Source organism: Hetaerina americana, unplaced genomic scaffold (assembly GCF_022747635.1).
Source record: "Hetaerina americana unplaced genomic scaffold, ioHetAmer1.1.p SCAF_4, whole genome shotgun sequence".
Lineage (NCBI taxonomy): Eukaryota > Metazoa > Arthropoda > Insecta > Odonata > Calopterygidae > Hetaerina > Hetaerina americana.
The window spans coordinates 11,466,987-11,483,095 of record NW_027286985.1 but is presented as its reverse complement, the minus strand read 5'-3'; the positions used below and the strand labels follow the sequence as shown (position 1 = coordinate 11,483,095).

General features: G+C 36.6%; 1 protein-coding gene across 3 annotated transcripts in view; it reads left to right on the top strand.

The window, feature by feature from the left end:
• The first annotated feature begins 7,089 nt into the window (after positions 1–7,089).
• Nos (Nitric oxide synthase) overlaps positions 7,090–16,109 on the top strand; it is a 277,326-nt gene continuing 268,306 nt past the window's right edge. For all 3 annotated transcript variants that reach the window (XM_071590448.1, XM_071590447.1, XM_071590449.1), the window contains exon 1: positions 7,090–7,545. The gene's annotated coding sequence lies outside the window, so the exon portion shown is untranslated. The remainder of the gene's footprint in view (positions 7,546–16,109) is intronic.

Below are 16,109 nucleotides of genomic sequence, written 5' to 3'. Positions count from 1 at the left end.
ATTTCTAGCTACGTGTTACGTGCCCTAGAATTGGTTTCAGACTAGAGTTACGCCTTCACGATATTCAGGGAAAAAAATATATATCACCGTGGGTTACAAAACAAAACAATATATTTTTCCGCAGCATACTTTTTCCATCCCTTATAAGTTCCTTCCAACAGTTATTTCGTCCAAAATGTCAATTTTATTTTTCTCAGTTTTAATCTAATGTGTTCGTTCATATATTTGCCTTTTGCAGCCATCAACTCTTAATATCTCAATTATCTATATAGGTATTTTTTCTGTTTTCTATTCTCATATTTTCTTTATCCATAGGACTAAGCCTAGTCCTAGGATTTTTTACGCCTTTATTTCTTTATGAATCATCCAATACTTATTCTTTCATATTCATTTCTAAAAATAAAGTTAATTTTCTTCTTATCTCTTAAGCCTCCACAAACTGCATTCATCCTCTGTCCTCATAGTTTCCTTTGGAATCGTACATCGACGTACTTCATATGAAATTCTTCGCTAATAATATGTATACACATTTACTTAGACATTCCTGTCGCCTCCATTTCGTCATTGCTTTTCTTCATAGTCACATAATTTTTCGTATTCACTCGTTACACCAATGTTTATCCAATATAGTTTTATAGTACGTTGTTTCATCTCTGTAATATATTTTCTTTTATTACGTAAATGATTTTGGCTTTTCAAATAATCTTTTGTTGATCATTAATTTCGGTTTATTATCTCTTTTATGAATTCAATACATCTCACATCGATACTGAGATGTATTTATCATTGATTGAAAATCCCTTGGTTGACTTGTAAACGAAAATGTATCGGGTGAAAATATCTTCTGCGTTCTTCATCTACGAGTACTCGTACTTTCGTACCTAACTTCACTATTTCCCTTTCTTTTATTTTAATTCCATCAGTACTTGTAGTTCATGTAAATTGAAAGAAAAATAACGTAAAATGAAGAGTTTTATTACCTTGACCTTAGCTGCCTACTGAGATTCATCTTCCCATTCCCATATTTGTGTGGCCTGAGTCATGAAGAGGTTTTCGGTTGCACACATCTCTTAAATTTACTTCCTTTATCTGAGAAATTGTCATTAAACCTCAAGTGTTTTTCGCTTCACGACGGATACTATCGCTCGCATATTATTTCGATGGGTTCTCCTTATATTCGGATAAATATGTTTGATTTTTATGGCCCATCATCATCTTTCAGGATATAAATGAGGAACACGAAAAATAAGCGGAACCTCCATTTCTCTGAGTCATTTCAAAGTCGTTGGAACAAAAAGAGAAAGACCATCACTTTGTCCGTTTGCTTACTTCGAATCGAATTCCAAAAAGAAACTCAATGCCTATTGTTATTACCTATTGGTTTTATTATATAGGTGTAATTATCCTAGATTATGTAAAGAAATTCGCCCAGGACCGTTTTACACCTCCTGGGACGAAATGTGATCCTGATCGTATTTGAGTTGAAATGGACGAATGCGACCATTTTTTTTCTTTTTCCTCATTTTGTATTCCTAGAGATGACTCTCCCGCACAATCTTGTCGGAACACGTTGACAACTAACTAAGTTTTTCCGGCCTATTTAGTCAGATGGGTAATGCTCCTGCTGCATATGCTAAAGGAATCCTCAAGTTCTTGTAACTCTTCCGGGATAGGTGTCGTGTATAACCTTTTGTTTCGGCCCCTTGAAACGCAAATATGATAAATTAAAAAAATATTTTAAATTTTAGTTTTTGCTGGCTGGAAGAAAAAATATGCATAGATGTAGCTTTACAGCCAATTTCATGAAACAATTTTCGAATAATCAGAAGGCTACGCTTTCATCCATAACGTCGTTTGAATCTAATGCCTGGGTGAGGCAATGTTTTTGAGTGGGGATTAGGTGAAATTGTTTCAATGGTATACTTTAAGGCTCTCATGTCTCTTCAAGTCATCCCGGCTATTAATTAAGTATGTATGAGAGACAGCTTTCACTTTGTTCGTTCCCCGTGACAGATTACATTTTTAAACTGTCACTTATCGATTTAACACACAACATCACTACGATCACGGTTTCAGCATCAATTTAAACTTCTTTCTGAGCAATTCATAAACTAAAAAAAATGACTCGATTTATTTTCTTCACTCCCGACCAAACATATTGCTATGTAACTTGGCTATTTAACTTTGCTTGGTGTGCACGCTGGCCCAACTTCTATGGAATTAGCTTTCGGAGAATGTAGCGTAGAAAGGCACATTTCCCAGAATTACGCGCTGAATTTTTCTCTTGAACCATTCAAATACCTTGAATCCACACGAGGGTGCTGTTTTTCGTACACGGATACCGCCACAGGTTACGCATCGAATGAAGCAAGCATACAACGTTTTTCAGGACTTTTCTAAATGGCTTACAGTCACTGTTCGCTGGACTACGCTCCCATTTTCCCTTTCCAGTGATTTCAATTTAGAGTACCTTCCGGGAGGTTGTTGGATACCGTGGCTAGTGGTTCAAAGAGTCCACCGATCCTGGTTGAAAATTTTGCACGCATCCCATTCGATGCCCATGCTGTTCGAGGTGCTTGTCGGTAATCGTGTGAAGGTACGCCGTTATTTCGCATATTCGCCGCTTTAACTATCATCGTCAGGGTGCAATACAGGGATCTAGACTCATATCCGAGTTTTACATGAATATTCACTTCTCCATCTTCATGCCTCTTCAATGTCGGATGGGAGGTGGAGGCAAACCGCACTTAGTACCTCCGAAAGTTATTTTCTTCCAGAATGCAGCGACATTTTAAGAATCTTCAAATTAAGGTTCAGTTTTAAAAAGGAGTGCGATTTGATGCAAAAATTAAAATTTTTTTCTTAAAATTTCACAACATTTTCAATCATTATTGGAATATTGTCTATTATGAACAACTGAATAATTTTTTTCAATTTAATGCATTTCAATCAGATTTTATAGCTAATGTTAAGTTTTATTCTAATATTTCGCGAATACTCTTTTCATTTACGCTTTTACATTAAATTTGATATTATTGTCCAACTAGAGAGAGAGAAAGAGAGTATGACCCGTGTTACACGCGCTTAATGCTGGTATGGGAGTAAAGGCAGGGTGATGAGAAATACTCAGGGCCAGGTTACATCAATCTTTTCGGAAAAAAACATTTGATTCGTCATTTGCATCATTAGCAACATGCTCCATGTGAAAGCATGTATAAAAAAATCTCAACTCGTACATTTTTTTCTCTAAGATATAGAAATCATATTATTTGTTTGTTGACTTCATTCTTGCCATGCGTTACCAATTCCGTTTTCACATTCTCAAGCGAAAGCGCAGCTATTGACGAAAATATTGGGAGCAAAAAATTAAAGTTTGTCGATTCGCGTATTTTTCATTTATTATAAACATTGAACATATTTTCGTCCGTTGATCTTATTTTTCATCCATTTATGATTGGCGTGGTAATTAAGGTAGTTCCCTCTGGCCTTTCTCAATAGCGTTTTTATCGTGACAACATCACTCAAATGGCCGCCCCACTGGGGTCAAAAGCCTTTGCAGCCACCTTACTGAGGAACAGATGGACTAACTTTCATCTGGCTCCTATCCTTCGACTGATCAGGTGAGCCTACCAGGAGCAATTATCATTACTCCCTCCAATACAACTCTAGGGGTCATTAGAACTCATAAATCCACCATATCAAGGATGTAATCCATCTGTGGGTAAATTAGCGAACGACACATAAAAACGCTGAGATTTTAAATAGGGTGGGAAAAGAGAGGAAGTTGCAGGGGGAGATTCGAAAAAGAAAGAGAAATGAATGGAGAAAATATTGAAAGGAAGTATGATGCTTAGAATCGTGATAAAAGGGAGCATTTTGGGCAAGTGCGGTAAAGGAAGGAAGAGCATTTTAGACAGCGTGAAGGTAGGAAGAAATTATAAAGAAACGAAGAAAAAAATTAGAATACCCTTTCAAATAGATGAGATACCTTGAAGGAGTTATCCATCTCATATTTTTGTAAGGCATAACGAAGTTCATTGTCAAATTCTGTAGGCTCCACGCAGCAATTATTGAGAAAGTTTGGAGATAAAAGTCAAATTTTATCGAATCGTACAGGGTTCGTCCGGAAAATAAGTGTACTGAGCTCAGGAAAAAAAAATTTATTACACTTTTACATATCTTAAGCTAATATTCCTCAAAATAGGACCCTTGTGAGTCGATACACTTGTTCCAGCGGCGTTCTCATTCCTGGAACGCTCCCGCGAAGGCATCATCGGGAACCTCTCGAAGACTCGTCGTCGACCTCTTCTCTGCCCTCCACGAACATCTTGTGCCACCGAAAGATCATGTTTCTGGACATGGCTGACTCCCCGTAAGCCTGGTTAATCATAGCGACAGTTTCGATAGACGATTTCCCAAGCTTTACCGCAAATTTGATGGAATAACGCTGCTTCGGCATCGCGTTCCGTGACGTGGGTCGAGCGTGGAGGTTCGCATTAACAGAGCTCCTCACTACACCACAGCTCAGAGCCGACTGCCTTTTTCAGCGTCGCTTGCCAACATACCCCCCTCCAATCGCAGCCCGTCAGAGCGGTGCTGGGCGGGCCTGGAGCGGCGGGAAAAAATCAGTGGTCAGTACACTTATTTTCCGGACGAACCCTGTATATTTTGATTAGCTTATATGTATCAAGCATATTTTTGTTAGTTGACCTCACTTTCCCTCCATATATATATTATGAGAGTGATACGAGGTGATAAACTGGAAACCACCTCGTAATTGAGGTGGTTTCCAGTTGCCTTCCTCAATATTGTCTGTAATGTGATACCATCACGGCTGGTTTCGCCATCACAAAAGGCATAGGTATGCATGGAAAATTACAGGTGACTCAGAAAGGTGTCAGTTAGATTATGCTATTGTAGGCTTACATTTAGGAACAGCGTGATCAATTCGCAGAGTTTCCCAGGAGCGGATGCGGACTCCATCAAAATTTAAAAGCGATGAAATATAGCATCAATTTAAAAAGATACGTCAGAGGCGGCGGATTAGGAAATAGAATGCAGAAGCATTGACTAAAATGACAAGGAAGGAGTATCATCAGACTGTAGGGAAACCCTATTAATGAGGGGAAGATGGTGAGTGCTATCGAGGCAAAATGGAAATTTTCCAAAAAAGGGATATCGAGAGCTGAAAAAGAAACTATAGGAAAAGAGGTTTTCACAAGGAGGAGGGAGTTGATGACAAGGACGATGAGAAAGGATGTTAAGAAAAGACTCATTAAAACTTTGATATGGAGCGTAGTTATGCCCGGCGCGGAAACGTGGTCATAGAAGCAGGATGATAAAAGTAGATTGGAGGCTTTTGAAATGTGGGTGTGGAGAAGAATGGAGAAGGTGAAATGGACCGAGAAGAAAACAAATGAGGAAGTGTTAGGTATGGTAAGAGGGGAGGAATGGAGCTTATTAGGAGAAATCATAAGGAAAAAGGAAAAATTAATGAAGGGCGTATTGATTACCAATGAGATTTTGAAGACTGTGGTAAAGGGGAATATGTTGGGCAAGCGAAGAAGGGAAAAAAATAGAATAGGGACAGACTGAAGGGAGAAAGGAAATATACGGAGGTGAAGACCGACTTTTTTGTAGAGTACGATGTTGGGTAGTGTTTTTTTCAGGAGGGACAATATATTTATTTGGTAGTTGTGTCCATCTAAAACTACCTTAACCGATAGATTACCTATAGTAAATTCATCACTGTTATGGCCGTCCCACTGGGGTCAGACGCCTTTGCAACCGCCTTACTCAGGAACAGTCGCTGCTTGGAGTCGCTTCTACCCTGCCATTATTCTGGCATAGGTAATCCAAACAGGAGCAAATATAATTTCTCCCACCTTTGCAGCTTTTCGGGTCATCAGAACGCACAAGCCTTGAATCAAAGCTGTAGGCCATCGGGGGATTTTTACTTTGATCAGAGAGGAAGACAAACGCAGTGGTTTCTAATAGGTTGGGCAGAGAGAGAGGGTTACACGGGGAAATGCGGAAAGCAGTGGAAGTGGATGGAGGAAATATTTTAAAGGTAAGTGTTATATTTTGAAGGCCGTGATGGAAGGGGGAAATAAGGGGAAAAGGCCGTTGGGAAAGGTGGTTTCTCCTGTAGATAGTGCATAGTACGCAGACAGATTTGACGAAGAAATGATGAAATAAATAGGGAATTCCCACGGAATCTATCCATAAATAAACAGTCGTTAGAGACCGTCCAAAAACTAACTTTAAAATGGTTAGAATACCGTGATTAATTTACTGAACTCATTTCTTCTGAAATACAATAAATATTGCTATCACATTCCGCGCAGAAACCGTCGGACAACATTTTTGATTTAAACATTAGAGCTTGAGCTGAGTTCTTAAAATATAAAACCGTCGCGATGACGTCTCAAACTGAAATTTTTATCTTCATGTTAAAATATCTAAATTAAAGCTTTGCCATTTAGCTCCTTTGTTCTTGATTGGCGCCCAGTGGCAATAGGTATTTTAAAAACTTAGATCCGCGCCAGAATGGAGGAATATAAAATGCGTCGTTGGATACTTGCGATTGTGTAAAAATATTTTCAAATGCGTTGTGCTTTTCCTAGCTCACTAATATCCCTCTCACGGCATTATTACGCCACCAATTCACACGGAACATACGAAGTATATTCACGCACACAAGTCGCAAATGTCCGTGGAATAAAAGAATTACGTATACATGCATTTATGTGATGAAATAAAACGATGGTCGCTAGGCAATAATGGGGTGTCCTATGTGAACCGGGAACGCGGGGTCCCAAAAGTCTTTGCGGGGGAGTAAGAGCGTGGGTAAGGGATGATAAGGAGAATGAGGTACCCCCTCATCCTGCTCCCCTCGCCCCGTTTCCTCCCGCCAGCCCCTCCATGCCTGCCCCCTTCCCCTCTCGACCTGCTGCTCCCACCACCGCCTTCCGCTCTTTCCCCTGGCGTGCGGTAGTGGGCGTTCTGAGGGAGAGAGGGGAGACCACACAGCGCATCTCGGCAACCGCTATAGCACTCGCCTCTCCGCCGTCGTGCCGATCGCAGCTTGCGAACTCCGTCGCCAGGGGGCTGCCGCTCTAGGAGACACTGATTCTCTCGCGTTTCTTCTCTCCTTCTCTCTCTCGCCCTCTTTCTCCCGCATACCATTCAATCGGAGAGCGCGATCTCTCCCGATAAAACTAAAACAACATCTCCTCCCTCCGAGTGGAGCCCACATTTCCCCTTCGGTCGCCGTCTCATTCCTGCGCCACCTTCGTATTCTTTCCTCCCTCACCAGTCTCGCGGCTCTCCGCCGTTTTCCCCGTCTTACCCCGCGCGCAGTTTCTTCCGCGCGCGCTTACACAAAAGCATAATAGTGCTTGAGTTAGAGCTTGTCGGCCTTCTTCCCTTTTCTCTCTTCGACGGCCTACTCAGTTTTCTCCTCCCAGAATCTTCGACGGAAACGTCCGATTGGCAAGCGGAGTGAATGAGAGGCGCAGCGATTTGAGTTTCACCGCGCGAAAAGTGAGTATAATACGTGTTTTGGAGTGAGTGGAGGTTTGGAGGGGTGTTCTGTATGCGAGTGTGTGCTTATGTGGCTTTGTTCGTCGAAGGATTTGGAAGAAGTTTGGTGCCATCGTGCTGAGCACGAATTTGACCAAATCTGCTGAAGGTAACAAAGGGACGGCATTATTTTTCCGAAGGGCGTTCAGTATTGGCAGAATTTGCAACTCCATTTGAATTATCTTTTTGGCAACCAGAATTATTATTGTGGCTATTTTGACCAAAGTGATGTTATTTAGATAAAGAATTCTTGGATTTAATAGGAGGCATTTATTTTTTAACTCTTGCATTCAAGCGGTAATTATGCCCAAAGTTATGAATGTTACCTTTTTAGTACCCATTAGACCCCTAGTTTTACTTTTTGATTGCATTTAACACCAAAAATTATTTGAACTATGCAGAACTGCTGGGAAAAAGCGTGTTGGACTTAATCTTTCGCAAATTTTTTGAGACCCATTATCACTGGTAAATAATAAAATTGGCTAAGAAAACTCACCTCGATCATCGTATTCCGTCTCTTTTTGAATCTACAAATGCATTGAAAGGGCAAAGAGTTGTGTGTCTTAGCGTTAAAACGTCTATAGGACACCAGCTAAAGGTCAAGCGAAATGATTCTCTGATAACCATACGTTTCGGAAAAACAGTTGGCACGGGGAAAGGAACTGATCTTGTTGAACGTGTAAATTCCATGCTCTACCGAAAAAAGCCAACTCGAGCTGAACACTGTCGAGGCATGCATGTGTTTACTCAGCAATCAAGTTCATGGACGGCTCGGATATCCTCCTCGGTTTCGCATCCATCACAAGGCACATTCAATGTAAATTTTATATCTACATTGTCTAAAATTATCCACATTTTTATGAGGTGATAAATTTTGTTTTATTTGGAGCGTTAAATGAGATATATTTACCGTATTTTTAAATCGAAAATTTGGGATATGTTAAATTTCACTTGTATTTGTGCGTATTTTAAATAAATATATATATATATATATATATATATATATATATATATATATATATATATACATATATATATATATATATATATATATATATATATATATATATATATATATATATATATATATATATACACACATACATATGTGGATGTACATAAGTATGTGTGTATCTATTATATATGTGTGTATATATATATATATATATATATATATATATATATATATATATATATATATATATATATATATACACACACACACGTGTATGTGTGTATAAGCAAATATCCACATGGAATATTCAAGTACCACATTACCAACTTCCACCGCGCGAAATAGGCGTCACCGAATCTAAGCAACGAGCGAACTCTCGTATTTTAATGCTTTGGCAACCAAAAAAATTATATAAAATCATAGGCTGAAAAATCATTCTTATGAATAGACTCATTGTAATTAATAGACCTAATTACCTAAAGAATTAATAGAATTAATTACCTAAAGAAATTGGAATTCGATCCTTATATATGAAACCACACTTTTTACACATATTTGTGGCAAAAGTTTGTCGCGGGAGATAGTGTTTGTCCTCCATATGCCTGCAGTTGTTGACCTCTCATGAAAAGCTTGGGGTGTTCGGAAGAGGTGTTAAATATTTAATGATTGGGACAGATTCAATCAAAGTTATCCACTGCAAGTCGCTGCAGGCATGATCGATCAGTTTTACCTGTGTTAAGTAGTAATAAGTATATATCTTAAATTGAAAATAGTTGGTTTGAAAATGTCTGACCGAACCGTCATTCCTTGATATTTACTTTCGTGTTTTATGAATGGTTGTTAAAATTTATATTGAAAGTACATTAAAAATATAAAATTCATATTGATAAAATTGTTTTGAGCGTTTTTCTTAAACTAATTTTTGTAAAACATTAAGGTTTTTTTCCTAATGATCATGTAACTTCGCATTCAACTATTACCGATCAAAATTTTTATAGGAAATAATAATATTCTTCAGTTCTTCTTTATCTAATGAAACAACGATATTATTCGTATTCAGGAAAATTTTCATGAAATATTCAATTTCGGAGATATTTCAATTTATTCGCAGTTCATCCTATACAATTTCCATCCATTGAAGCTTTTTGAAAATATTTCATGAAAAATACTGAGTACTTAAAAAAATATAGAATAAAAAATTTGAATACATGTACGCAAGGTTATGAAGAACTCATTGCCAAAATCTCTTATAAAAGGATGGCTTTGATAAAATACTCTGCATGACTTTTGACTTGAAAGATATTTAGTAAGCAATGATACTCATTCGTTTATTTACTATAGATATCTGAGCATTGTTTTAAACTTAAACATGGTAATACTCTATTTAAACATATTGAAGTTTCTTGTGGATTCTCTTTCGTTCTTACTGCAAATACGTTCACCTATTAATCATATGGATTTGCTTTCCTTTTTTAATAATGTTTGATCTCTCAGCTTTGACTTAGTGTTTAAAAACAAATATTAATTAAACAGGTTAATATTGAATTTAATTGAATAGTATCATCTCAGGACTGAATTTTGACGGAATATACGACTCTTTGCAAACAGTTATATATTTGAAACGCTGTAGCGTCATAATCCCATTTTAAATGTGTCCTTCAAGTAATCGAACCAAGTGATTACGTAATATCGGTTATCTGCGAAAAGAAATGTTATAAATAAAGTTCTTTTCTGAGAAAAGAAAAAAGTAAATGAGCTCTCCGCAGTTTGTCTTCGTTAGTTGAGACTTTCAATTCAAGCACATTCACTATTACACCTATTATTTATCTTGTTCCGGACGAAAAATGCCTTGCTGCATCGTGCGAGATGAAAATTCCACGAGGTTTGACTCTCATGGAGCGTCCCTACTTAATGACCCTAATGATGTAGACAGTTTTTGTGAATTCCCACATTTTCTCTTGTCTTGACCACTTCCTCCTACTTTCCCACCGCCACTTCCGTGGCTCGAATTTGGGTACTCGCAGATCGCCCGGCCTCGTGTTACTCCCGTTGGCCTCCGAACTTCCGTCGGTCGTGTAGTAATATTCTCTTCAAGCGCTACTCCGGTTTACTTCCCTCCTGATTTCACTTCATCGTATTCGTTTCATTTCAGTTGCCCTCCCTTGAATTTGCTCGGATTTTTTCCGCCGTTCATTATCGAAATAGTTGATACGAAAACGCTGAAGATAATAATGCATCATAAGGAAAATTTTCTCTTATTTGATTGAAATCCTTTCGAAATTTCATTTGTCTTTGTAAACCGCCATTCACATCTTTAATGTTTTTACCGATGTTGTTTCGGGGTAATGCATTTAACCCCCTTTCTTCAGCTGTCATTCGAATTCATGTTTGTGTTTTGTTCCTCCCGTGTGTCATTATCATCTCACAGATTTCACTATCGGCTGTCACTAAAACATGCTGGAATATTAGCAACTAAATAAAAAATGATTTAAAAATGTGATAGATTTTTATTAAAATGCAAATGCTTGAATTCCACCTCACTATATCTATTGTTAAATCGAAATAATAAGTTGGTATGTCAAAATGGTGAACATTACGAGAAAATTTTTCCCGTATTCCATTCCTTTAGATTAACTAAATTACTATTTGTATTAAATATATTTCTGTGTTTGACAATTTCATCCCACACTGTCTGCATATTGACAAATTTATATGCGAACTCTGATTTAATCTAGTAAACACTGTAAATATCATTTAAGATTTCTTACCACCAAGCTTAGACTGTCCCGTATTTCTATTACGTATTTCACAGCAAATGAAGAAGCTTAGATATTTTCAATAATGAATTCTTTCCGATTGAAGAATATAAAATATTAGTTAAGCATGGACGATAAAGTATGCAGTTTTTTTATTTGATCTTGAAAATCATGTGCTGTTGTGTATTTGGTCCGTACTCGCATATCATTTAAATGTAAATTAGCTCAAGCAGCCAAGAGAATTCAAATCGTAAAATTTATTTTCAGCATGATTTTAATCAGTTCTGAGATGGTCGCATTTTTTAATATAGCATGTTATTTACTAGCTTAACCGTTTTATTCGGTCTAGTGAAACTAGCCCCGGCGACAAACCTTATCCTTCACGAAGGACTTTGATTATTTAATTAGCGATAGTGTCAGGATCCTCATTATTTTTCCGGGTGAAATATTTTGGTCTCCGGGTCACTTACCCATTCCCGGTCTGGAAAAATGATTTTCCAAACGTATTTTCCTGTGCTATTTTCCGCTATTTCTGGAAACTGGCCGTTTCAATTTTCGCGATACCCTCGGAATAATGAGAATTACAAAGGAGAGGCGTTGTTTTGCCGGCGCAAGGGTATGTAAACATTAGGTTACTTTTCTAAAGGGCATATGTTACTTAACATTTTAATGATCTTGATTTTGTATTAAGACAAATTGAATAAATAATATCCATTTCAAGATGGAATGGGATGGACTCATGGCTTTGGTAAGTATTTGAGAATATTTTGTAAATTTAAAAAAAAGGCTGGAAGCTTAGTAAATATTCTGAAACCCTACCTCGCGCCTCTGTACATATTAAGATCCGCACAATGGTGCATTCCTGCTAATAATTGTAACCTATATTTAAAGGTTTTTTACTCTTTTAGTTGCTACGAGAAATATTTAAGAAATCAGTATGTCAATTCTGGTCCAGTCTTATCCGTAATAATTATGGTTTTCCACGAAAAATCCTTTGTTACGATTATCTTTCATCTGAAGTCGTTCGTTTGCTTAGCGCTTTTTCCAATAACGATCGTTATATTTCTTATATATTTTTTACCTTTCAAAATCAAATATTACAATGGTGTGATTTCATTTTTTGTAATTCAAATCACTAAACTTTATCCCCTTTCGTATGTAGTTATTCACTATTGGTAATTAATATTTAATCATTTAAATATTATAGAATATATAATTTTTACTGTAAGATTAATTACAGGTCAACATAAAACAATATAAAAGTTACTGTTTTTTCATTCATGCGGTCTCCTCACATAGTAGATATTCGTATTGTTTATATGTGTGCACCCGTACATACATGTTTATATTAAATATAATATTGTATATTTTTACATATAAGAATTGGTTCTAGTTACACACCTCAAAAGAAAAATATTTAGGAGTGAGTACGTATTTAAATTAGTTAATACTCTCAGCTAATTTATGCTTGTTTATTGCATTTAATTTTTTCGTGTTTATACTCACCTCTACTGGAAGCCATCGTCAGATAATTCACACTTTCTAATATCAGTAATTTTTAATTTTACTTTGTAATACGGATCGTCATTCACGACGTCGACGTTATCTGTTGCATTGTCCACAGCACGTTTTTCTTAAATTATCAGCCTATTCTTTGCCTTCATTGCTTTTTAACTTTTACCTCAAAAGACATGTCAAAATTCTGCTTTTTGTAATCATACGACCGTCCGCAATCAACTAATTATTGTTACAACGTAGAATATAACTAGTATAAGTATAATAATATTTCTGGGCTAATATTTCTTTTGAAGATGCCCTTTTATCATTATTATAACATGAATTAAAATGTTATTTCCCCTCTTTGGCTGAGATAACCGCGTTTTCATCGGAGAATTGACATTCTATTTCCGGATCTGTGAAATTTATAATCCTCCTCTTAAGCGTCGATCTAATGAAAAGAAGCCTCATCATCGGTGTGAATTTTCCATACATGATGTAATTTGTTGCTGTTTTTACATTTTATATTTCCACTGGTTTCACCAAATAAGTATGCTTGATATCAAAAACGCTTTTGAAGTTTTTCCAGAAGACGGTGTATTTCGGTAATATCTAGGTCTTTATTTTAATTAATTCAAACTATTGTTTTAACCATGTCATTTTTTTTACCTGACCCAATGATGTTTAAAATTTTTTTTTCATTTTTTGCCGCATTTCTTTACCATGATCATCATAACTGATGGTATATACCGCTTTCCCATATTCTTCTTGTATCTTTATTTATGAAATTCTGCATTCATCTTTTATGATTATAAAGTTAGACTTTGATATTGCATTAATTTGGCTATTATTGGCAGTAGCATGTCGTTCTAAGATTGGTAGATCTAGGCACTACACACTGCTCTATACATAAGCCGTTACTTACAAGATATAATACTCTCTTAAGCATCATACTACATGTTGCAATAACTCATTTATTATCTCTGCATTCTCTCTAGCTCTCTTAATTTAAAAGATATACCTTTTCTTCCATCTAACTGGCTTTCTCAGCATTCTCTTCTTTATAAATGAATGCATATACACTGTATGTATGTAGTTGTTTAGTGGGTAGGGCGTTGGACTATTGACCGGTGGGCCCGGGTCCGAATACCTGGCATGCCTCTATGCACCGTCAGCTTCACCCATTCTACGTGATATTTCCGAGTATGAGAACTTCTGGGGAAATAGTAGGTGGCACATGGAAAGGAACTAACCCCATTAACATGATATGTGACTTTCTCACACCGGTTACACTTAGTACTAGAAATTGCTCTACCCTCACGTTTCAAACCGACCATTGAGTTGATAACTGATGTTTTGAATACCATGAAAAAATCAACCATAGTAATGCTATCATTTGAAGCAACCCGAGGTTCAATCATGTAATTCTTATCAATGGTTTCCTTAAATTTGACAAATTCCCCCGCCTTCATCCTTCAAGTCACAAATATTTTTGAATATTTGCGACTTGAAAAATGCAGGAGGCATCAGCAGTATCATATGGGCATTTTTCTCGGTCATGTTCGCCTATTTGGGAATTGTACTTTTATTGGTCAGAAAATAACTAATTGTGTTCTTGAGAGTTTTTTGTATCACACTGAATATTGCACTTTAAATGAATATGTAGTATCTGCATCTCTCCTTGAAATTATTGAATCATTGATAATCCTTCCCTTGGACGAGGGGAAACCTGGAGCGTTACCTTTCGTCCAAAATTTCCCCTTTCTAAATCCCCTTAACGCCGTCAAAGCACCGAGGTACACTCTCCAACTCCCTTCCTACTTAAAGCCTCCTTTCTCTTCGCTCACCCCTGCGCCACCAGTTGGTTTTCCCATCCCTTATTTTCTCTCCTTCCGTCACTTATCACTTACTCCTAACTAGGCTCGTACTTACTCTAGCTTCTACCTTTCAGTGTGGTATTTACGTCGTAAAAGGTCTGTAAATGGCGACGACAATATAAGAAAGTTCATCAAATCATTAAAATTTGATTTGAATCGAATAACTATTAGGAGATATTTTTAACGCTAGAACTTGAAACCGGCTCTTGCCATTAATTTATAAGACGTTTTTGTTTTTAAGGTGCAGGTTTTCTTACATTAGTTTTCCAGGGGTGGTATTAATTTATTGATTTTTCAAAGGATTCACGATACACAAGCAGACAATCATAAAATGCACATTATTCAATAGAGATATGCAAAAATGAATATTCTCATATGGTAAAAGTTTCCTTGGATTTTAAAAAGAAGTCCGGTGAGAATATATCTTCTTTTTCGAATGAGAATGCTCTACATACACGTAAATATTACTAAAAATTTATTTTGCCGATAATTTTTACCGCATATGAAATTTATTGTTTTCATGAAGTTCTATTGCTCAGGAATCACAATGAGGAATTACTCGTTGCCGAAAAATATTTACATCTAAGATAGCTGTCTGGTTATCGACTCTTTCTCATCTGCCTGAACGCCCACCCTGCTAATGAGTATCATTCAATTCGGCGAGCTCAGCGTTAATTGTTCCGTGGTGGGCCACAAAGTTGCATATTATTGATCAGTTATAGGATTTTACAGGCGATTATTTTCTAGGGTCAAGTGCTTAGCGATCAAGTCACCAGAAGGCTCCGCGTAAACCAATCGATGCATATGCAGCGTATTTCTTTATGGGACGATTCTGATGAGGATGGTGAGTCTTTCGCCACACTAGACCACAGCCAGTACAGAAACGTTCGGTAAATAGCTGAATTATAAAAATAAGAACCTATGAATAAATAATTTTTTTCCAAACAAATATAACATATTTTCAAAACAGAATCATGGCTAGGAAATTTTTTAAATGTTGTTATGTAATTAGGAAAAGCATAAATTATCTATGCGAATGATTCCGCCGAAACCATATCATTCAAGTTCAAGTTTATATTTTGAAGTTTACATGGTGTTGGTACATGTGATGCATTTTTGGACCTTCAAATTTGTGTTTACTTTTTTAAATAGTTCATATATTTTTTTGTCTAATTCCCGTTGAAAAACATTATTTTCAAGAACGTACGATAGTTTTATTATTTATTTTTTTGTAAATATTTGCTGCATTCGTGGACAATTCAAAGGGTATGATTTTTACGATCCATAAAATGTGAAAAGAAAAACTAATATTTCTTCCGAATAATTTTTTTTTACTTTTATTGCAGTTGATTGCGGCAGTTACAGTGTGTGCAGTTAGATAGAAGAGCAGTTTATTCATTGTGACTAAGCCCTCTCTGAAAATTTCATTTCATCTTCAAA